The 23,379-nt window shown below is 42.5% G+C and overlaps 1 protein-coding gene and 1 long non-coding RNA gene across 3 annotated transcripts in view; both read left to right on the plus strand.

Annotated features, from left to right (window-relative positions):
- STON2 (stonin 2) overlaps positions 1 to 23,379 on the plus strand; it is a 75,212-nt gene that overhangs the window by 36,106 nt on the left and 15,727 nt on the right. The gene's annotated exons all lie outside the window — the stretch shown is intronic.
- LOC125327583 lies at positions 8,301 to 13,356 on the plus strand. Its single transcript, XR_007204322.1, has 3 exons — positions 8,301 to 8,384; positions 9,565 to 9,717; positions 10,677 to 13,356. It is a non-coding gene; the product is annotated as an uncharacterized LOC125327583 (long non-coding RNA).

The following is a 23,379-nucleotide window of genomic DNA, read 5'->3' on the forward strand; positions in this document are numbered from 1 at the left end:
CAGCAGGCCCTTCACCAGCCAGCCAGAACTAGGATCTGGGTGGGAAAGTTTACTTAAAAGAAGTAAGGGGGGCTTTCGTGGAGGCTTTGCTTTCATGAACCCACCACTCCTCCTCCCCCGGACTGATTTGCTTGTTCAGGCTTGGTTGCCTCCAGCAACACATTATTAGTGCGAACTATGGTGTATCCTGGGAGACCTGCAGGATTCCCTGCAAATCTTCTGAGTTCTTCATCACCAAGGAGGGAGAGACACAAAGGCATTTCGCTCTGTTGATGCAGTTGCATGTGCATTGTTCCCCTTCTTTGAGTGTTGGTGTGTCTCTTTGGCAAATGCTGTAATTGGACTGCACAGTCTTCATTCTGCATCTTCGTCTCAGTGAGTAGATTATACTCTTCTTGGTAAAGCCACCAAACTGCACTGCTTTAAAGGCTGTCTGTGAAAACATGCTTAGCTGAAGGGGTTTTAGCAGAGCTGTGTACTTATTGTTGAGCACACAGACCAGCCCTTGCTGATGGCCCCAGGCCTTCAGGGTAAATCTGGCCTTAAGATAAATACAGATTGTATCATGCATGAGCAGTTTTCCTTGATTTAGCATGGCTGCAAAGGCAGTGAAGACACAGTGACACAGATTAACAACGTGGGTATGTACTCAGGGCTCTGCTAAGACCATACATCTCTGCTAAAATCAATGCCACTGCAAATTCTTGAGATATAACAAGTGTTATGAGAGCTTCCCCACAATGTGATCAAACTCTGCAGGTATGCTTTTGATCTCTGCTTGGTTTGAAATTACAGGACAGCTTCAGTTCCTTTGGCTGTTCTGTGTCCCGGGCTTGCAGGGACCAGCCTATGTGTCACAGCACAGTTAAAACATCTCAAAGAGCAGTTGATTTCCTGATTAGTCATGTATGTGTCCAGAGATGGACAGCATCAGATGAACTGATCTCCCATAAAGGTCAAGGCAGCTTAGCTAAGAGAGGTCAGTTCTCCAGCAGATAAGGCATCAACACCAGATGGCATCTCAGAGCAGTCAGAGGCAATGTACGTGAGGGTTCCCATGACAGTGATGCTCTCGGTAGTGGGGGGCTATTGAGAGGGCAAGGGAGTTAAGGAAATGCAGAGCAGGTGTTTTGAGTGTGATCTATTTTCACCAGGTGATTCAGTTGCCTAGAGACTCAGATGTTAAAGAGTGGTGACTGAGGCTTCAGCCCTGTCCTCTGTCCCTCTGCAAAGCTGCTACAGGTCTAGCAGAGGCTGGGGGACTGCTGGGGAAAAAGGGTGAGCTGTGCTCTGCTGAGATTGACAGTCCAGCTGCATCCACAGAATAAAACTAGTTTGTCTCACATGTCTGAACAACCCAAACCTGAACTAATGGAGCAAACAGGTGTGAAAGGAGAAGGGTTTTGCCAGAGCCAGTAGCTCCTTGTCTGCTGGATAAAAAGAAAAGCAGGTCAGTAGAAATCAACACATCCCTCATCAGATGCCAGGGAAAAGAGTCACTCTTCAGTGAGCAAAGGCACTTGATGTTAACCTGTTAATTCCTGGATCATTCTCAAATCGAACAGCATGGGAGCAGGACCCAGGAGGCTTCTCCTGCTAGACCTGAAACCCAGCTCATGTGCCTCCCGGTATCTTTCTCCAGGAAAGAAGTAAGGGGGAAGAAAATAAAAGGATGGATGGCTAGCCTATACTTTTTCTGCATTTGAATTATTTCTTAGTCAACAGCTTTAATCCCCATGCTCCAGCCCGTCTCCTGCTTTACAGGAAAGTTTCAAGGTGGCTCTTGAGCCTCCCAACTGCCAGTATGCTAAGAAATGCTCTTTAACCCACATGGTCCCTTTTCCCTTCCTTCACCTTAGATTTTCTCACTTCCTGCCCATATTTTCTCTTATGGGTGCTGCTCTACTTCTATTTCTTTCCAATTTAAAATAAATTATTAAAAGCTTTGATGCCAGTGGCATCACCTTGTTTCTAGTGGGTGACCTGCTGCATCCTGCATTCCCTTCTGGCAGGGAAGGGAAAATGGGTAAAGGGACTGTCATTCCCCTTTACTTAGCAGAAGGCCCTTCTGCATGCAGAAGAATTTCTTCATAATCTACTTCAGAACTTAAATTTCTCTTTGTTGACTGGATAATTGAAGTAGCACTGTTGCAAAGTAATGAAGTAATGGTAATCTTTGAGAAAACACGTACCAATTCTAGCAGTAGCTAATGCTCTTCTGGAATGCCCTGCAGTCTCATTTAAATTTCATCAGTGATGATACTTTTTGCACCTTACAGGAATCTGAAGCTGCAATATTTCCCTAGACATTTTCTATTTTGTATGGTAGGAGTTTGACTCTTATACCTGGATTTCTACCATTGCATTAAAAAAAGTGTATTATCTTTAAAACTCTATTTTATGGATGAAAATGTTGTGGATAGTTTCATTTTTCAAACTTCATTAAATCATTCCTCCACCCCTCAAAAAAAAAAAATCTTTATTTTCTATATTCCAACATTATGATGCTAGTCCTCACTTAAATTAGCATAAATTGGGAAAATGCCACTCAAGTTGATAAACAAGTTTTGGAGGCAACTGGTCTCTATGCTTAACATCATAACCACCTAGAGTCCCATGCAATAGTCTAGAAAGACATATAATACAGCCAAATTTGCTAGAGTCACACCAAGCCTGTCACCTACCTGAAATGAAAGTGTAAAATATGTTCTTGTGCCATTTTTAATCTACTTGCTTAGTAATCATCGGGAAGTAAATATTCCTCACTGTCTTTCCTGAAAAGTTTAGGAACTTAACAGTCCCTATATATTCCTTTAGTTTTTTGTTTCAAAAGCCTTCAACACAAAATATCACAGTTCTGTTTGGCAAATGCAATATTTTGTATTTTTTTCATTATAAGTGGAGCTGGCTTTGCAATGTGTTTAATAAAGTCCGTTTCCACATTGACTGGTACAACCAAAAGGGGAGATGTTTAGAAAGAGGAAAACACTATGGTGAATATACAGAAATGATCTCCAAGTTGTATGCTGCATCTGCCAGTACAGTTTACTTTAAAGTAATTTTCAAGTCAACACTTGTACAAAACAGTGAACAAATGGTAAAAATGGTGAAAATACAACTGCTGTTAAAAAATAACTGCTAGAATCACTAAGGCAATGAACTATGGCTGTGGCATGTTTTGTGCTCTCTGTCTTCTGTGATGAATGACAGGACTATAAGGACAAAGTAATTTTTAATTCCTGTGATGAGGTAAAATGGTGGGAACAGTGAAGATCCTCCAACATAATTTTCTACTCTGTGTTTTCTCCCACAGAAATTTGAATACAAAGGCTGCCTTTATCACCTGCATGGGTTTTTTTCCCCTCAGCTTCTCATACTTTATAATTTGGCTATGAATTTTAAAGAATGGAGCAGAGATTAAAAATTATCACCCTTTGTGTCCTATTGAAAGCATAACAACCCCTCCTCCTTAGACACTGCAAAATTCCTTGCCAATAAGGCTGACTGAACAAGTCTTCATTAAACTGCATGTTGCTGGGCTGGAGAATTTATTTGTCTCCATCAGCCATTTAGACCATGACCTGGACAAATCAACCGTGATGCCTCAGATGTGAAAAGCCTTTGTTTGGCTTCTCACGTTCCTAACACAATTAGTAGCTCTGGAACTCATCCCTTTGGCCAAGGTAGAGTCATGCTGTCCCTTGCTGTAACTACTGGTCCTGAGGTAAGTCACTCAGAGCATTCCTCAAGTGATTCAGTAGAATGGGATTTTAACCATGTAACTCCAATCCCATGGAAATGAGTGGCAGATGAGGATAAAGCTGGTTAGACCCAGTTAGCATAGTCATTCTGTACTGTCCATGCTGGCAATCTAATAGGAGAAGTAACTGGACAAAATTTCCTCTAAATTGGTGTAAAGAAACTGACTTATGCAATATGTCTGTCATTAAGGTGACTGAGGCTTTTCTCAGCTTCGAAACACTGTGGTCCAGATGTTTAGCACCTCTTTTTCCAACCAGGAGTAAGTTACAGTAGATGTGACTTTTGTGTAACATGGCAGAATACACGAGCCTTTCATTAAAAATCACCTTCCACTTGAAGATAAAGTTATTATAAATGATACAAATAAAGGAGACAGCTTTTTGTAATAGTTATTAAAGGCTTAGGAGCTGTTTCACAAATACATAACTCCTTGAGCATGTCAGAGTTTGCTTTGCTCCAGAAGAATGAAAGGCCAGAGTTTTAAGCTGTATTTCCCCCTCATAAATCCTGAGGATCATGCATTTACTTTGGCACTGGTTTTGCTGCTTCTTCAGATTAGGTCTCTGTTCTCTTCAGTGTTACTGCACTGGAGAAGTGGTAGGATTTCCACTCATTATGGCCAGGATTTCAGATTTCTTGCCTCAGGCACTGGCTGAAGCCTTTCTCTCTTCTGTGCCTGAAAGTCACAAGGCACTGGAAGAATGCAGCAGGTGACCAACCCAAGGGTCAGCAGGTGAACCAGGGTGCTCTCTCTGTCTATGCATATAATTATCTATATTTCTATATATGTGTGGGTGTGCATGTATATATACTCTTATTTGTAAATTCTTGCAGGACAAACAAAAATCTCAGTTGTTTATTTTTGTTGGAAGGGATGGGTGAACATCAGACCAACCCAAAAAGTGTCTCTTCAGTCAGACAGGTCTTAACAGTGCCCTGCATTCCCCCTGGCTTCCTTACCCACCCCATCCCTCTCTATGCACACAGATCCTGGTCTCCTCAGCCCACAGCACAGATTACTTCGCAGCAGCAGGAGAAATGTTTTCTGTTAGCTGGAATCCAACCAAGATGTGAGGAAAACAGCATTCTCAGACACTTCTGAACCAGCCTTGTCTTTGGGGCACAGAGCTCCAGCTCGAAGTCAGAGAAGGGCTTGGTCACTTCTGATAGGGGATGCATCTGAAGGGATCCATTTCAAATGGATTTAAATGGCAGGCATGGTTAGAACACCCTTAGGGGTGAAGGAGGCATCTGAGAGTTCTCAGCATGAGAACTGGACCAGTGGGACAGTGGACTGTGACCTGTGAACTTCTCTACACAGTTTTCTTCTCACAGACCTTAGAAGCTTATTGGCAAAATGCTGCTTCAGGCATGTGGAAATATGTAACAAGCAGAAACTCGTCGGAGACCATGTCTCATAGATTTCCCAGGTATCAGTGGGTTTGGCTCTTCATATTTTCAGTCATGAGAAGCTGTATTTAGCTCTGACTAGTGCCTGGATTATGCCATGTGTTATATAGCTGAGGAGTATCTGCCTTTCAGTTAATCTTTTCTCCTTATGCATTTTGATGCCTTTCATTCTCTATGTGGTTATTTTTGCTTTGATTATATCCTGGCCTAAACAATCTTGTCCTGCCAGGATGATACTCCAGAAACCCATTCTGAACTACTGAGCTTTAATTTTGCCATCTTTTCCTCCCAAGAAAAGGATCCTGGAATAGCAACTGACCAGATCTCAGTGGTTGCAAGATAAATGATAAACACAAGCCAAAGGCTGCTGACCGAGGATTGTGTTCAGCCTGGTCTTGGTTCCTTCTGTCTTTCTCAATGTCTGCAGGATGAATACAGGCCAGCAGTGACAAGATACTGCTCAAGAGCAAGTCCTTATCTGTTATCTATGCTTCAAATGCCTCAGGAAAGAGTTGAAACAGACTTTCATACAGCTTTCATATTTTGTAAGGATTAATAGGAATAAAAGAAATATGAATGTGAGGTGTGATGAAAATTAGACCTGCTCATTTAGAGAGGTCCCCAGAATTTAGAGACTCCCCAGCAATTTGCTCTGCAATGATCCATTAGGCTGCCAAACAGACCCCAGCAGTAAAAGGTCCTTTGGTTAGCTATGTACAACACTATCTGCCAGAGAGGTGTCAAACATCCAAGGGACAGTCTTGGAAGTGGTGAATTAGACACACAATATTTATCAGCTGGTTTTAGTTTTTCTGTAGGGGTTGTTGGAAAGGTATTGTGACCACACTGGATTTTGACTGAGCTTCCATCAAGGTCCAAGGTGGGGTTTTGACAGACTGGACCCAAACTGGCAATAGCAGGGTGGGTAGGATCCTTCTCTAAGATGAGAGACATGAAACTCTGGTTGAGCTCTTGTGTAAAGAAGAACAGAGCTGAACTTAAGTTTCCCACAGCCAAGCAGAGGCCAAGTTACCAGCTTAACAGGCATTTTGGAATGAGTTTATCCTTTACATTTTTCACAAAGACTTTTGAGAGTTTTTGAGACATTCAGCTTAGAGATAATAACAGCTCTATAGTGCATGTATTTTTTGGAAAGCAGATTTTATTTCTTTCCCCACAAATCTGATTCTATCCATAATTTGAGTTAATTAATGTGCACATTTTAAAAGATTTTTTTTGTATTAGACAAAAGGTCAAGGGACTACCACCTCGTGAGGAAAAAGCTGTTTCCTGAGAAACAAGCTTGCTTCAGTATGTCTATGACATCCCTGCACCCCATGCAGTGCTCTGTCGTCGTGGCCAGATTAATTATGGACCCTAATTGGGAACAAGAAACAAAAGACAGAGTCTAGGGAAAGATGACTTCATCTCCCTGCTCATCTTACATTACTGTGCCACACAAAAAGATTGAGGCAACAGACAGAACAGCAAACAAAATTATCTACATAGAGTTTTCCCTTGGCTAAGAGGAAGGATAAAATGAGAAAAGGAACACTGTTCACCTGGAAAGTCACAAGAGCAGCTCTCAGTTTTCATCCTTTCCAGCCAGCATGTTTGTTTAAGCCCACACCTTTAAAAGTTTTTGTTCAAGCAGTTTGTCCTTGGGCTATTTTCTCCATCTCGTTCTGCTTTAGCCTCAACTTGCTATAAGCCTGGGAATTTTTAGCCTCTGTGAAAGAAGCTTTTTCCTACACTGATAGAGAACGCCCTGTCTGCTACATGCAGTTGTTACAACAAGGTGTGGGAGGGAAGTGAGGCATGGCAGTGTTGCATAAAGGACAGCTTCACGGTTGGCAGACTGGGGGGGCGATTACAAAACAAATGTTCGGCTCTGCCATTAATTATCTAATTTCAGATGACTAGTACAGGCTCAAATTTGCAAAGGCCTAGGCAGAGAGGCTGGCACAAGTAAGGACAGCATGTGGCCATTCCTAATTTACTGGTTGTTTTGTTTTTTTCTGAGGAAAGACATTTAACCACTAACCACCATTCTGACTCCTTGCCTATCAACACAAACATATCCCTCTAGTAAGGGGCAGAGGTGAGGGCAAGGAAAGAAAACAATACAGGCTGAAGCAGGACATTTGGAAATACCTAGAGGTGTATTTGGCAAGTGGCACACTCTGTGTTGGTGGAGCTGGCTGTTTGGTAGGTAAGTTGGGTCTCCTTCTCCCTCTTTTTATGGCAAGAACCGGCAAGAACTTCCTGGATCATTAAGTCTAATTCCTGCTATCAGAAATAGACATATCCTATTATTGCTGTCATAAATTTGTCTTGCTTGGTGTTTAAAAACAGGTGCTTTATTCCTTTCATTTTCCATCTGTAAGACTGCACTGGAATCTCGTATCCTTCCAATGATCAGAAACCACGCTCGAATTTCTGTCCTTTGGTTTGAGAGAGACTCATGTCTGTGAATGAGAAACATAGGAAAATGTTTCCGAGGAGATTAGAAATGACTGGCTGACTGACTGAGTTCTTTAAAATGTGGTATGTGCCTTGCATTTAAAAGTTATCTCTATATTTACCCAGCCTGGAGTAAATCCAAAACAGTTCACTTGAGAGGACAAGAGGAAATCCCAATCCTAAAGCAGTTGGTGACTGAAGAGTTAACGGGACACAGTGGTTCCGCTGCTACACGGGGAGCAGCTTGCTGCATTTCTGCGAGGTGATCAGCTGAAATGTTTGGCAGTTTGGTTTAGTTTCGCCGAAAAAAATGCAGCTTTTTTTTACGGAGGAAGAAAACCCAAAACTTTGGGGGTTTTGTTCGGCGAAGTTCCGCTCCCGTTTCGCCGGCTGCTCCCTGCCTGTCTGTCCATCTCCCACCTCCTGCTTGCCTGGGTGTGCCAGATCTGCCCACAACCTGCACATTCCCCACCTCCCCGCCCTGCCCAGCCGAGAGGGGCGGGCTGGCCGGCGCGGGAGCCGGGCTGAGCTCCGGCGGGCTGGGCGCGGGCGCCTTCCTCCCCCGGCGCCCGCAGCCGCGGGACCACGGGCACGACCGGGGGCCAGCCGGGCACGACCGGGGGCCAGCCAGCCCCGCCGAGCGCCGAATGGGAGGGACCTGACCCCCGGGTCATCTCGGCCGCCTGGGGGTAGGGTTTTTTTGCATCGGTGGGAGGAGGAGGAGCGCATAAACTTCTTTCAGAAGCAAGGTACTGCAGCAGCGGGGCAGGTGCGCGCCTGGGCAGGCGGAGGGATGGCTGATACTACAGAGAGAGGAGATTGGGAGAAACATCTCCAACACATGAAGTCCAAGGGAACCTCCAACACGATATCATTGACTTGGGAAAGTTTTATTTACAGGCAGAGTTTGATGCTGTGAGCGCTACTGGTAGGATGAGGCAGAGAGTAGACGTTTCGTCCCCTCAGAACAAGTGATTAAAAAGGGAATTGTAAGTTGTATGTTTGCAACTAAATCGGCATTTGATGTCCTCCTGTGCTTTATTCATAGCGCCCACTGCACTGGTACGAACGCGCCGTGTTGTAGAGCCGAGGAGGATGTGGGGGAGGAGGGTGCTTTGGTTCGTGAACTTTCGTGGGAGGTTATTTCTCCTCTGATCAGACGGAGGAAAAATTGGCTGGTTTTCTGTAGTAGAAGATAAAACGAAACATATGAAAAGAGCTATATTAATCTTCTCCAAATATTGCTGAAAGGATAATGGAAATCTGTGTCTGTGCCCGCTGAGGTGTTCAAGAAAGGGAAGGTTTGGAAGAGGTTTTGCTGTGAGATTAACAGCTCTGAGCTGCTCTGTATAGAATTTCAGTGGGTGAGTGAGCAATTCAGATTCGTCAAGGCTGCTTTGTTAAGGGACTTGAGTGCCTCGGTATTTGTTGAAAGCACAAAGCAGTGCGTTGCCCTTGTGTATGCAGGAATAAGCAGCTGGATTTACACGAAAGTGTACATTGGGAACCGAGTTTTGAAGTGCAAAAAAGCAAAATTCAGCTAAGTTGTGCTCTATAAGAAAGGATAATCTGATGGAAAAAAATTTATTTCCTCTGTTATTTTCAACATCATTTAGTACTGCAATGTCAATATGTGTAGGATCATGTATGTCTAAGTACTTTGAGAGCAGGTTGTGTGAGGACATCCTTGCAGACACGTTTATATTTGACCTGAGTATCAGTCTGGCTTTCTTTGTAACTTGAATTTTTCATTTTTTACAGCCAGTTCCAAGATGCTCAAATTGACATCAACACCTAATTTAGTTTTATTAATATTTTTCTGTGAGGGAGCAGCACTAAAATTCATTCAGCTGTTTTGAAATTCATCACACAACAGGGGAGTGAGATGGAGGTGCTTAAATAACCATTGCTATATTTTTTCCCATGCAGATTAAAAGTTCAAAAAGCTTTAAAGTGATAGCTGGAGCTTCTGCATATCACAAACCATAGCACAACCCTGACTTATTCCTGTGAGAACTAGAATAATCTCACCTGCCTAAAGCACTCCTGTGACTTCACTGAGCAGAGTTTTTCATAAATCAGGTCAGTGGTTAATTGCCTCTGCATGGTTTTTAATCTCAGTTTCTCCATGTTGCCTTCCAACTACCACAAATCACTTATTAGATCACAGCAATTTTTCTTTTATAATTTTCTGTGTAGGTGCTTACAGACTGGTTGTTCCTGAATCTCCCGCAGAGCCGATTAAATAGGTTGAGCTTTTGTCTTTTGCTGTGTGGTAGAGTTTTTATTCCTTCATATTGCTGTGAATCTTTTCTGAACAGTCCTCAGTTTTTCTGTGTTCCTGAATTCTGGACAAAACATCAGGTTCCACTAGGAATCAGACCCATACTACATACACAAGTGAAGTTATTTCCCTTCTCCTTCATGTTTCTCTTCCTAAATACTAATATTACATTGGTTCCTTTAATCTCCAGATCACATCAGAGGTGATAATCATCCAAATCTTTTCCAGAATCACTGCTTCCAAAGGTGCCATCCATCCCATAATGTTGTCTACTTCCCTCTGACACTCCTTACCTGAGTGAAATGCCTCATTATCCCTAAGTACATACTACTGAACATACCATTTATGGTAAAACACCTTTACAGTCAACAGTAAATGAGGTGTACAAAATTATTTCCATCTAAAAGTGTCTCCTACTGGCTCAATGTAGCAAGAAAGGTTCCCTTTTGCCACTTCAGCAAAATCACTGCTTGCAGGATACAGGAGTTCTGCTTTACATATCTTTTATCTGGTGCATCGTGCAAGTGCAGACATCTGAGGAATATATTCACTCAGCAGTGAAATCTGCTTGGCATCTGGCCATCCAGGGGTAGGCAGGGCGATACCCCCTTTCCAGGTGGTCCGTTGTTTGGAAATGAATGAAGTAATGTAAATGAAAAGAATCAACCTAAACTTTCTCCTTCCTAAATTTAAGCTGAACTCCAGAGCTCTACCAAAGCTGGAAGCTGTTCACTTGAGCTTATTGTCTGTTTTGCAGCTGCCTCAGCATGTACAGGTTCCAGCTGGGACCAACAGAGAATCGCTGAAATGTTGTCAGGAATGCTGATCCAGGAGTCTCTCTGTCCTGACCTGAAGTTAATATATTCTCATGAGTGCTCCTCTTCTCAAGAAATTTTCAGCCTGCTTTGCAGGCCAAAAAGACAATGAAGAACACTCAGACTTTGGTGTACTTATATAAACTTACAGTTTACAAATTGTTGGAGTGGACAGCTGCTGCAGGCAGGATCCTTGTTCTTCCAACCAACTCAAAAGTAAAGCTGCTCTTGGCTTAAAAGGGAAGTGCTTTGTCTGCTTGACGTTGTTTCCTCAATTTCTGTACCCAAGCATTACAGTGAATAAGAAGGGAAATAAGAAGATACGAAGAGAAATAAGAAGATAATAATTGATCTTTTTTCTTTTTCCATCAAAGACCATTGAGAAAAAAGTCTTGCCTATCACAAAAGCAACCAGAACTTTTCAGTTTGGACAGTGAGACTCAGGTGTGGGTTATTAAAGTCTCCATACTCTAGAGCTACATGTATATACAGAGACTCAATGCTGAGAGCCAAAAGTTGGTGAAAGCATATAGGATTCCAGTAGCTGCCCTCCTGTTAAACTCTACCCTGTGTTTACAGAGGATAATGCTACCAATGATGTGTGTATTTATTCTTTGTGTTGGGAAAGTGTTGCCACTTCCATTGAACGACTTTCTAATGGTTCCCTACTTAGAATGCTGTGCTGGAGAAGGAGCTAAAATACATAGAATAAGTCCTTGCTTTATGTTAAAGTTGCAAACCTTCCACTCAACATCCTTGATCAGCCAGAGTTTCCTGTGAAATGACTACAGCCAGGGACCTCCCGTGGTTTCCCCACTATTTCTGGTGGACCCCGAAGGATGCCAGTTCCCGGCACGCAATGCTTTTAACGTGTTTGGTGCATGTTATTTCGATCTAGTTCAAATTCCGTAATTAGCGCCCAGGCTTGTCCGTGCAAGCCAGTGCTGCGGAGGAGCCTGTCGCGACCGCCGGCCCGCACGGAGCGCCGCTCGGCCCCGGCGCTGCCCTGCCCGGCTGCCGGGGACCCCTCGGGCCCGGCACCGCCACCCAGCCCCGGGCTCTGCGCACACGGCCCGCGGCCGGGGAGGGGCAGCCCGGCGGGGAGGGCAGCCCGCTCACCCCGCTGCTGTGGCAACGGGCCGGGAATGCCTCTGGCTCAGCCATCCCGGGCCCCGCTCCGGAGCGCCTGCTCTGCAGACAGCTCCATTGTCTGCCGGACAGTTGCCTTTCCATCGGCTTCCAGCGGAATAGCCTCTTCCCGAAGACAAAAGGCTCGGCACAAAGAGACTGAACAGGCCTAAAAGTTTAAAGGGGAAAAAGATCCCCTTAATTTATGTCTTAACTGTAGGGGAGAGAGGAGAAAAATAATTCTGGCTTCTCCTAAGGGATAGTTCGTGAAGGAGGAGAGGGGTCATAACTAGGTTTTGTTGGGATTTGATAATTGCTTCCTGATGCATCCTGAAACTATTTGCAAGGAGACCGGCTCGCCCACAGGACTGTGGCATGGTTTTTATCCCTGCACAGTCAGGCTGCTGCCATCTGACAGCTGTTCAGATCGTGTAATGAGAGATCTGAGTTTCAATTTGCTTCATGCGTGAACCAATTTTCATATCCAAAATCATCAGCAGAGCTGACCCCAAGAAACAGTTTTGTTCAGATCCAGCTCAGAGAGCTCAAGTGCAGATTTGCCAAGTGTCAATAGATACCTTGTTTTCTAGAGCTTCCCCCTTATGTTGTGGTGTGGTGATGATGGAGAAATTTAGGGGGGAGGATACTGCTGAGTTAGTAAATACAGGATTTAATCTTGCAAGCTGTCAGCATTTCTAGAGCCTTAAAATTCTGGTTCAAATAAACACACTCCCAGTACATTCTCTTTTCTTGTCTCAAGCAGAAACATGCTTTCATTAAGCCAATGTGAAGGCAGAATTCTTCTTCATGACTTCAAGTGCTCATATGTGTGTTTCTGAACAAAGGCTACAAGAAATGCCATTCCACGTGAGAAGTTAAATTCAAACCTTAGCATAGGGTGCATATCCTTGTCCACATGACTGGCCTTTTTGTTTCCACCATTTGACCTTGATGTGGCCTAGATGAGCGGTACAAATCTGCAAACTGGAGAGATGCAGTGCAAAAGATCAGAATACATTACATTCCTAAATGCCTTTAGATATTTTTTCTAGACTTAGTAACCTAGTGGAAGTCCGCTGGTGGTACTTTCTCATCTGACAGCTATTTCTGACACTTTATATAAGTATTTTATCCACCGTATCCAAATAGATCAGTGGACAAAAAACATTTCTCCCACCCCCATTTTCATAACATACTGAAACAATTTCGCAGCATTATCTCATGAAGAAAAAAAATCTCTTCCTAGGACATGATCACCTTAGTTCTTGAAATGTTAGAATAGACTGCTCACAAGTGAACTGAGCAGTAATTCTTGTCCATAGCAATGTTGTTCTTCTTAGGTAACTCCTGTCAAATTTCCTCCACCAATCAGTGCCACTATGTGAGATACTGCTTTGGGGTATTTTAATTACTCGTTACGTGTTGCCCATTTATCTGTTGAATGTTCATTGATCTTTTGTAGAAATACATTAAAATAGATATTTTACAATTTGAGTGCCTTTTGTTTAAGCTCAATAAAGTCCTTATCTTATTATCCCATGTTCCTCTTTCTCTAATCCCTGTTGTTTCCTTTGAGCAGACCTCAGTTCTTTCAGGACTCTTCTGCAAAATCTCACATGGCCCTTCAGAAAGCTGAGCTTTGTTTACAGGGCACAGCAGCTGTGGGGGCCCTGTTGTTTTCCTTCACATTGGTCACATTCTGTGCTCAGCTCTTGTCTCTCTGCCACCACCAAACCAGCTATGTAGTTAGGTGATAGAGGCAGTAAGGCTTCCTATCACACTGTCCACCCCTTTTTTTTTCCTCCCTAATCTTGTCCTGTACTCTGAAGAGATCTGTTAGGTCCCTTCCACATTTCAAGAATGCAGAAGTTTTTCCATTTAGCTTTCTGTGGTGTATTTTGTAGAGGGATTGTCCTGACACTGTCAGAGCTCCACCCTGTCCAGCCGTTGTACCCTGCCTAATTTCTACTTCTAGTACCTCAGGACAGAAATTTTCAGGATTCCCTGTTCCTCCCCACTCTGCATTCCCATCAGAGGAATGGTGAACATCATTTGGGGATGAAATAGGACACACAGCTAAGACTAGGTGATGATGAGGGTTGCTAAAACTTAACAATGAGAAAAGAAATCAGTGCATCTGAGAAGTTATTCAGGACTAGCATATAGAAATTTGGACCTTGTATACTCTTGTGTTTTGCCCCCAGCCAGAATCGTAGCTTGGACTGAAGATGCCTGTTAAAGATGGAAGGATGGGAAGTTAAAATCAGCACAGAGGACAGAAGTATAGCTTTCTTCTTCACTTCTCACCACAGTGCTGTGATAACATAATGAGTTACATCTTTCCATTCTTCATGTGCAGGTCTCTTTTGCTCAAACTCTCACGCTTAACAGAGGCCCACACCTTTCTGTTCACTATAATCACACCAGCGTGGTCCAGGAGAGGAAGGAAGAAATTGCTTGTTGGATCATTTCTGTTTGTCTGCTTCTGTGCAGTGACCCTGAACAATCCCACGTACGGTGGTGGCTACACACACACATACAAAAAGGAAAAACAAAACTCCAAATGACATAAGATAGGCAACAACCCAGTATTTGGTTCTGTTGATTTCCTGCAATTGTGAATAGCTGCACAACAGCTGTGGTTTTATGGTGGGAGCCTGGACTGGTAGTGCTAGTAGGGGACTCTCAGGCCTGGAACAGATAAGTGTGGAAAAGGGGGAATGGCCTCATCAATCAGACCAATATATTGTAAAACGAGCCATTCTGTCATAGCAGCCTCCCAGGCTGGTCAACAGCTGCCTTGACGTTGGAGATGACATGCTGATAACACCAGGGAATGATAACAAGACTCTCAGACTTGGGCAAGGGCTGTATAGCAGGACCATTAATTAAAATGTCTTTGGATGAACAAGCTGACAAGTTTTCTGTGTTCCACCCTCTTTGGGAGTCCTTTTGTTATATGTATACAACGGGTGAGCTGGGTCAACTCCGGTAATTTCCAATGTTGGCTGAAGTTGTTGATGGTACGGTTGTGCTTGTCAGACTGGCAGGGCAGACACGAACTCTGACTGTACAGCCATGCTTTTCTTAACACTCTCCAAGACAACCCCTGCAGCATTACTTTTTTGTGAGTGGGCAAAAACTGAGATCAGTGTCACTGTAAAGGAGGCTGAAGTTTGGTTACCAATAGTGGGAATATTTCTTCTTACGGTGTCCTGTCTCTAAATTGTCTTGCTCAACATGTATGCAAAACACATCTTTAAAGGCCTCAAGAGGTGAAAACCGGCAATGCAGCACCCTGACTCCACCCTGCAACCACCTTAGCAACAGCCCAGTATGAATTTTGAAGATAATAACAGAACAATAACCAAATAAAGTGGTGCCTATCTGAGTGTAACAAGCATATTTCAGGATCTGTTGCTGCAAGTATTTGCTTTCCAAGGTCTTGATAAGACTTTTTCACTTGCCTCCAATATTTTTTGGTGGAATCCTCCCTGCCTGTAAATAATGGGGGCACTACCCCGTTTCTCAGCCTGTGGGAGGAACAAACACGAGGAAGCAAGAGCCCAGCATTTCTCCTTGCTGTTCACAGCCAGTCCGGTATTTAAGCATTGAGCCTTAGCTGTTTACTCCAGTTCCTCCACCTTCCTCTTTGTTCTCATCCAGATACACATGCTTGCAACAGCCAATGCACAAAGAGCTGCCTTGACACACGAGTTAAGTTTTGCTCAGCCAAGGGCCACAGCTTCTACTGTCTCCAATTATTTTATTCCCTACAGGAGTTTCCTTGCTTATCCCCTTTATCCTGTATGGTTCCTAGAAAGCCCACAAGCTTTCACATGACTTATGATAGCCTATTTATCAAACACACGTGACAACAGCCATTAACCCTTCCCATTACATCAGTATTTTTGCTTTGCTACAGATGGAAAACTTGTGGAGCAGAGGCCATAAACTGCTAGCTGAAGGTCACTTAGACAATCACATGGTTCAGATTAGCACCTAAGACTTTTGCAGCCCATTCCTGTGTCATATCCTTTGCATCATCCTGCTTCTCAGGCACCTTTAATTAACATTTTTTGTTGAGGTTGTGGGTGTTGAGCTGGCAGGTGCATCTTCAGTGATAGCTGTGGGGGTCAGGCATTGCACATAGATCAGGCTGTCCTTTCTGTTTTCTCATACTATTTCCGGCCAGTTGCCTTCAGTCCTTTGTGTTATGTGTCAAAAGCCCCTCCAAAATGAAAAAAAAAACCAAAACAAATTCAGATACACGTGGCTTTGTTACAGATCTTCTCACCTTTGCACTGAGCACCTCACCTGCTAGCTCATAAAACTTCCCTGTAGCCTGGAGCTCACATATGCTTTGAGCCAAGAAGAACTGGCCAAACTGGCTACTCTCCTTGTTACTCTCCTGCAGTTACATGGTCTTCTCTGCATTTTAAACAGGAAACGTTTGCATAACAAGCTACAGGGGTGAAAAGTATTAGCATTAGGCAAAAGTTGAGCACTGCTATCTTCCATAATTTATAGCTATGTATCAAGTGTGTTGACTATGAAACACATTTGTCTTTACAGTTCACCAGGTAACTAAATTATTAAAATATATAACTGAAATTGAAGTTTCGATAGGATCTTACATTAGAAATTCCTAAATGGGTCTTTGGGGTTTTTTTAAATATCACCAGTGACATAACTTGTAAATCATTTTGATACTGCTCAGGGTAAAGGTAGTATATCAATATGAGATTACCTTGTGACCGGATGACCTGAGATATGTGGACATATCTGGCAGACAGGATGTGAGCTGCTGACTTGATATGATATAAAACTTGATCCTGGGAAATGCCTTGGGCACAGGAATGAGGAAGTTAGCGCTACTATTTTTAAATGCTGTGAGGAGCCAGAACTGTTTGCAGTAGTGCGTTTTGAAGATGTAAAATATCCTGTCTCTTTCTAAATGATGTGCAATGTTTATTTTTGTAAGCAGTGGATTGAGCACTGGTACAGGCTTATGCAACATCCCTGTGTACTGACTTGGTTTTTTTTGCTAAAGAGTCAGCACAAGACTGAGCAGATAGTTAGGGTGACACTGGCTTCAGCCATGCATGAACTGCCCACCTAGGAATCAGAAAACCAGTTATTTTGCATTGACTGCCAAGTTGTCATCAGCTGATGTTACCATTTGTGGTCATTACCAGTACAGTTTCTGAACTGATGGACTGACAGTAGCAAACCCAGAGTGTTTCAGCCACTCAGCACACATGATGGTCTCCTGCTCTGGATTCTCCTGTGGCTATGGGAACATTTCTCACATTTATTCAGCAGGGCCAGACCCCACACCTATGCAGTACTGCAGCGGCCATTTGAATCCGTAACTCAATGCATGGGACCACAGAGTGTTGCTTTGCAGTCAAAGGTTATGCTGCTCAGTGGGACCCCAGATACTGAGCGGATCCAGTAGCTGGCACATTTCCACCTGCAGTCTGGCACTGCAAATGTCAGGCTTATCCCATGTGGTATTACCTCAAGCACTCAAGACAAAACTAACAAGGTCTGCAAACCTCTGTATTTTGTTACTGGTCCACCATATATTGCTTGAAAAATTATGGCATAATGAAGTAACATATTGTCTGTGTGTGAGGCATTTATGTAATTTCCTTTTGCAAAATAGAGCTTGTTCAATGGATGGTAGCATCAGCTCCTCCAAGATGGAGTGGGATTGTCTTTGCATTTATAGGGCTGACTACAGATTTATTCTGCTAGCTGAATATCAACTTCATGAAGCATCCTGGGCTTGCAGAAGCATTTCTCTTTCCTTATTCAGTCTCATTTCTTCATGAGGTCAATAGTCTCATCTCAGTGGCAGTTCCACTGTTGAAGGATATGCTGTATGTGCTGTGTATTAAAATCAGAGAGGGAGGCAGACATCTGTGGAGAGAAGCAAAGTACAAACTACTCTGAGGAAAACTGACTTCATTTATCTTTGCCAGAGTACTTTCAAAGGAACCACTTTCGAAAAACGTCGTGCACGTCTTGTTCTTCTCATTTGCTCCTTGTTCTCCTTGTGGATGAAAGATGAAGTAGCGTGATTCATTCTTCTACAGAGAATCTGTCATTCTCTCATTGATCTCTCTGCTGGAACAGGTTCAGCTTTGTGTTTTCCAGCTCTGCTCTGTCCCTTCACACACAGGCTTTGCCTTGCCTACCCAAACTGGGAGTGTAAGTACTCCCATGGCAGTAATAATGACTTAAGTCTAGGGTGTAGTCACTGTCTTGGTAATGTCTGGGCTGAGCGCACCTTGCTGAGAACACAGTTAGATGACATAGTGGTAAAAATATGTCAGTCTTATCTATGCCATGTCTTCAGGGGTAGAAACGAAGGTGCTTTGTAATGAATCATGTAGGTGTGCTTGCTTGCTAAGACGTTTACTTTATAAATATACCTGTTTGTTTAATAGAAGCAAGGTCTCAGGTAGAAGAAGGAGGTTTTAATCTTTTCTCCACCACTTATGTGAGATCTGTTCACAACTTGGCTCTGATTATAAATAAATAGTATTATGTCACATGTATCATGTGAATTCTTTGAACAGGCATAGTCTTGTCTAAATCCTGTAAAAATCTGGAACACTTCCTCCAATTATATCAGTGTTAATGTACCACCTTCTGGCCAGCTAATGGAAACACATGAACTGATCTTCAGGATCTTTCTAGATCTGTGACTCTCAAAATCTAAATCAAAAAAGCCTTTTTTTCTGTAGTAGTTGTGGGACCCAGTCACTACCATTGCATTACACAAGAGAAGAACTCCACTCTTTTAAGTATCTTAAGAGAACAAAAAGTGTTTACTTCAATTTCTTTTTAGAGTAGCCATCTTTACTGGAAAAAAAAAAAAAAGCTGTGTTTAAGTGATAAACAGTGCTTTTACTTAGAAAACATTTACTATGAAATGTTTTCCACCTATGACTAGGAGAATTTTATTACTTTTAAAAGTTACTGCCTCTACCATGTAATTCTTGCCTGACGTGAAGATCTAAGAGTTTCTCCAAGACACTAACAACCTTGTCCATTACTTGCATGAACTATGTCAAATTTGAAGTCTACTGTTCAAATGATAAATTGGTATTAATTGGAGACACAGGCACACAGGCACTTGCATTTCAAAGCTATATATCTCTCGTTGCTGCAATGTTCTGGTGATTCCTGGATAGGTTGTATGCTTGTTCTTGACTGCAGTTCTGTCTAGGAATATTAGTACACTAACTTCTAAGTGTTTACAGGCTAAAAACGAAGCAGTAGATCTGGAAAGAGCATTTTCTGAATATGGACATCTGTTGCACAAACTGCACAAATCTAATTTATCCGATTTGTGCACAATGTGTTACAGATGCCTGGTTTTGTCTTAAGACTAGCTAGATCCATTCTGATTTCTTAGGGCACTGCACAGCACACGCTGCAGAACATGTAAGGAACTTTTACAAACCTGTAGTTGCAGCCAAGATCTGTACAAGGAAAAAGAGAGTTCACTGTACACAGACTATGGATTGCTGAAATATTTTTTCAGTTATTCCATACCACATCTGACATGTGGGTGGTATGGAATTTTTTTTATGAACCAGAGTTTTAACTACTCGATAAACATAACACAATAAAAATACCGAGTATTTTTAAATTAAATCATGTGGGAAAGTTCTGTGTTGTAAACTAATTTTATCTTGAACATTTTCTTTATTCAAGGAAGAGTGAAAGGGTTGTGATTGAATTAATTAGTTTCTCCAGTTGAATAAAGATAAACAGAGAAGAGGAAATTGATAGCTTCCTACATAGCTGGTTGCAATGAGACTTACAGCTGCAACTACCACTGTTCTGGTAGTCTGATACCAGTGTCTTAATGGTTTGGAAGATGCTCTTTTCCTTCTCCAAGCAGCAAGTGGTGGCATGAGTGGAGGAGACACGAGACAAATCATTCTGGGCAATGAAGCGCTGCAAGCACAAATGCCTGAAATACAGTAGTCCTACCTTCCCAAAAACACAGACTTCTGTGTAGATAGAGAACTGTAAGAAAAAGTCAAAATATCAATGGAATAAGTCAAAAAAGCTTCTGGGGTCCTTTAAGATCGTATGTAGAGGACTGTCCTTTTCAACAGTTTTTCTTGCAGTGTGAGGGCTGCTGCAACCTGGCTGTGAGGGCTGAGTCATCATTTCCTTGTATTTCATCTTCAGTTTAGTACCTCCATGATGGCTTACATTTAAAATGAAATACAGCAGTTCATATGGAGACTTATGGGGATAAATTAATTGAAGCTAGATGAAATTCATTGTGTTTTAAATAGATCTGGAAGCTCTGTGATATAACTTCTTTGTAGCTTCAGGTGATTTAAATTCTTTTGACAATTAAGCTTCTAGGACTTGTGATGAATTTCGAATAGTTAACCAAGCAACAGGCATTGTATTTAAGTAGTTCCTAACGCACTGCTGGGAACAGTCTATGTAGTACTACTGCAGTATGGATTTGAAATTCAACTACACTAGGTTTAAGCAGGCCAGTGATTTACATGGCCTAAATTTAGACAATCATGTTCGAAGAGATGTTGTGATTTGGCAGAGTATTATGAATTGAGAAGTTACCTAAGGATGAATCCATTCAACATGACATGAGAAGTCAGTCAAGTGGGAGAGGTATGAATAAGAGAGGGAACCGCAGAGATAAGATCCGTGACTTCAGTCTTTCATCTTGCACCTTCTCCTGCTGGTTACTTAGTCTGTGGTGATTTTGAAATGTCCCTTATCTGTGCCATAAAACGTAACTTTTGTACTAACAGTTCAACATGCTGGAGAATTAAATTGCTGTTAAATTTTTGTATGCGGTGTGTTCAGTAGCAAGATTAAAAGGTATGGACTGTGTGAGCAGTCACCTCTTCTACATGCCGGAACTTGCAGAGATGCTCAAAAGTCTGAGGAATGCTTACAAACCTATCTTGCAACCTGATGGGTGTTGGTGGTCAAGAGGTTTGGGGTTTTCCAGCCACTCTCCTAATCTTTCTGAAAAGAGGCAAGGTGCATGCATCTTCTTCCGTCTCCAAAATCTGTTCTGAAGCTCATGGGAAGAAAGTGTCCTGCAAGCTTGTGAGAGGGCATTTCTAGGTATTTCTTTAATGTTACCACTCACTAACGAATAACAAAGGTACCTAGGAAGCATGCAGAGGTAATAACTGCTATCCTCACAGGGATTTCTTCTGTGCAAAATAAGCAGGTGGTACCCTCCTGTTGACAAGAAGTCTTCTGTGCTTTGAGCTGTATATTCTTGCAACTGGTTTCCATGGCACTTTTCTACTGTATGTTTATGCTGGTGTCTGCAGCAGAAACAGATTTGACCTTCTACCATTAACAGAGCTGTGATAAAAGGAAAGCTGACAAAACCAGGCCTGGCTTCATAGCTTGTAATAAACTTGAAAGTCTTTTCTGGTGTGTAGGTGCAACAGGACTATTCATTGAGTTAGTTTATAGGTTTATATCTACCTCTGTGACACTTAACCACTTACACTGTGTTCTGTGAGAGTCCTGGAAATGTGCTGGATACTGAGGTACAGAGGGACAGTGTTCCACTTGTGACACTTTTACAGTCAGAAATTAGAAAAAAGTGGGAAGGGAACCAGAAGCTGTGATGTGATGTGATAGTGATGAAGTGTTTTCGCAGAGCCACATGAGAGGTTGGTGCCAAGGCTGGAAATAGGAGTCCAGTTGTATCACTTCAGAGTGATGGCCCATTCACTTTAAATATCTTTTAAATTACTCCATCTGTCTTGGTGAGATCAGAATCATGACAGACCGCCCCAAAAAATGTGCACAGACACAGTTGTAGTGACCTGGATATGGGAAAGAAATGCAAGAAAATGACCAGATACAGATGTCACGGAAACTATGTGGAAGTATGGCCTTTGTCATGGAGACATAATTGTGCAACAGCTTGGTCCTTGATTTCTTCCAGGTTCTGTCTATCTCCATTTTCTGCTTTTCTGTAATTGCTTATACAGAGAAACCACAGGTTTTGTTGCTGGCATCCTCATGACCTGGCTTATCTTTAAAGACCAGGTCTGTATACAAGTGTCTGGTGGACTTTATGTAAAGAGTCCTAGAAGAGATCCAGCTATGCCAACAGAAATCTTAGCAGTGCTTGCTTTGTCTGAGGGACTGGTGTAGGCTACATCAGGGAAGTGAGCACCCCTTTGGAAGGTGTGACGTATTAAGGCTATTAAAGTTCAAAGAGCTATCTGAATTATACATAAATTAATATATTCAGGTAACAGAAACACCTCAGTTTGTCACAGTCACCTCATGAAGCTCTGAGCTAATTTCTCTCAAGAGGCAAAATAGATGAGTACTCAGAAATGTGAAAATTCAGACATTTGCTCAGATCCACTTCTGAAAGTTGTTATCTGCCTTTTTTGAAAGATGTGTAATACCCTCAGATCTTCTTCCTACTTCCATGGCACAGTTTTGATCACAAACACTTTGCAATATCAACGTCCTTTAGCAGTTGGATGGCTGCCTTTCCCCCAGGCACAAGTAATATGATACTGCCTGGTGGTTTTGGCCAAAGTAGTCATGGTTTAGCCAAATAGAAAAACAAAAAGATGATACATTAAAGAGAACCGAAGCTTTCTTTCCTTGTCATGTCAGTCACAAGAGGCTAATCACAATGAGAGGTTCTACACCCATTGCAACAATGATGTCTTCCAGTTTATCATACTGAAATGATTAACCATTTTGCTACTGAACACTTACAAAGACAAAATTTTAAGAGGCCTGTGGAGGAAAAATAAAGTTATGATGCAAGTTGGCCTTTTATTGTTGACTGGGGACCTAATTGTCCAAATTATTTAATGGCCTGGTAATGCAGGTCAGACAGTGTGCAGTAAGGTGCAGCCAGTGCTGGTTGCTGGCACCACGTAGATAAGGGAATGAATGCAGAGATGCAGAGTTGTGTGGGCAGCTCACATTGCAGGTGTCTCTGGGAAAGGAGACCAAGCTGCTGCCCCTTTCACCTCCTTTGTAAATCTGCTCCTGTGTTTTGTTGCTGGCTGGAGCTACCTGTCAGGTTGGAATCTGCCAAGGTCACACAATTAAAAGATATTTTAATTTTGCTAAGTAAACACTTATCAAAGTCATTTGCTTAGGAAAGCTAAGTCAGGAAGTCAAGAAGGAAAAAACAAGTGCTTTCTTTTGATCAGTTATGCCTTTTTTATGCAGATCTAGTCTTTATCAGCCAGGAGTCACTCTAGATTGAGGACTGTCCTCACCCCATCAGCAAGCTCTCCTCTAAGAATCATGGAATCCTTAAGGCTGGAAAAGACCTCTCAGAGCATCGATTCCAACCATTAACCTAACACTACCAAGTCCACTACTAACCCATGTCCCTAAATGCCACATCTATATATTTTGATTGTTCTGTAGGAAGGAATTTTGAGAGCAGGTATGAAAGCAAGAAATTAGTTTAGGAACTTGTTTCCTTAAGTGTCA

The sequence above is a fragment of the Corvus hawaiiensis genome, chromosome 6 (genome assembly GCF_020740725.1).
Source record: "Corvus hawaiiensis isolate bCorHaw1 chromosome 6, bCorHaw1.pri.cur, whole genome shotgun sequence".
Classification (NCBI taxonomy): domain Eukaryota; kingdom Metazoa; phylum Chordata; class Aves; order Passeriformes; family Corvidae; genus Corvus; species Corvus hawaiiensis.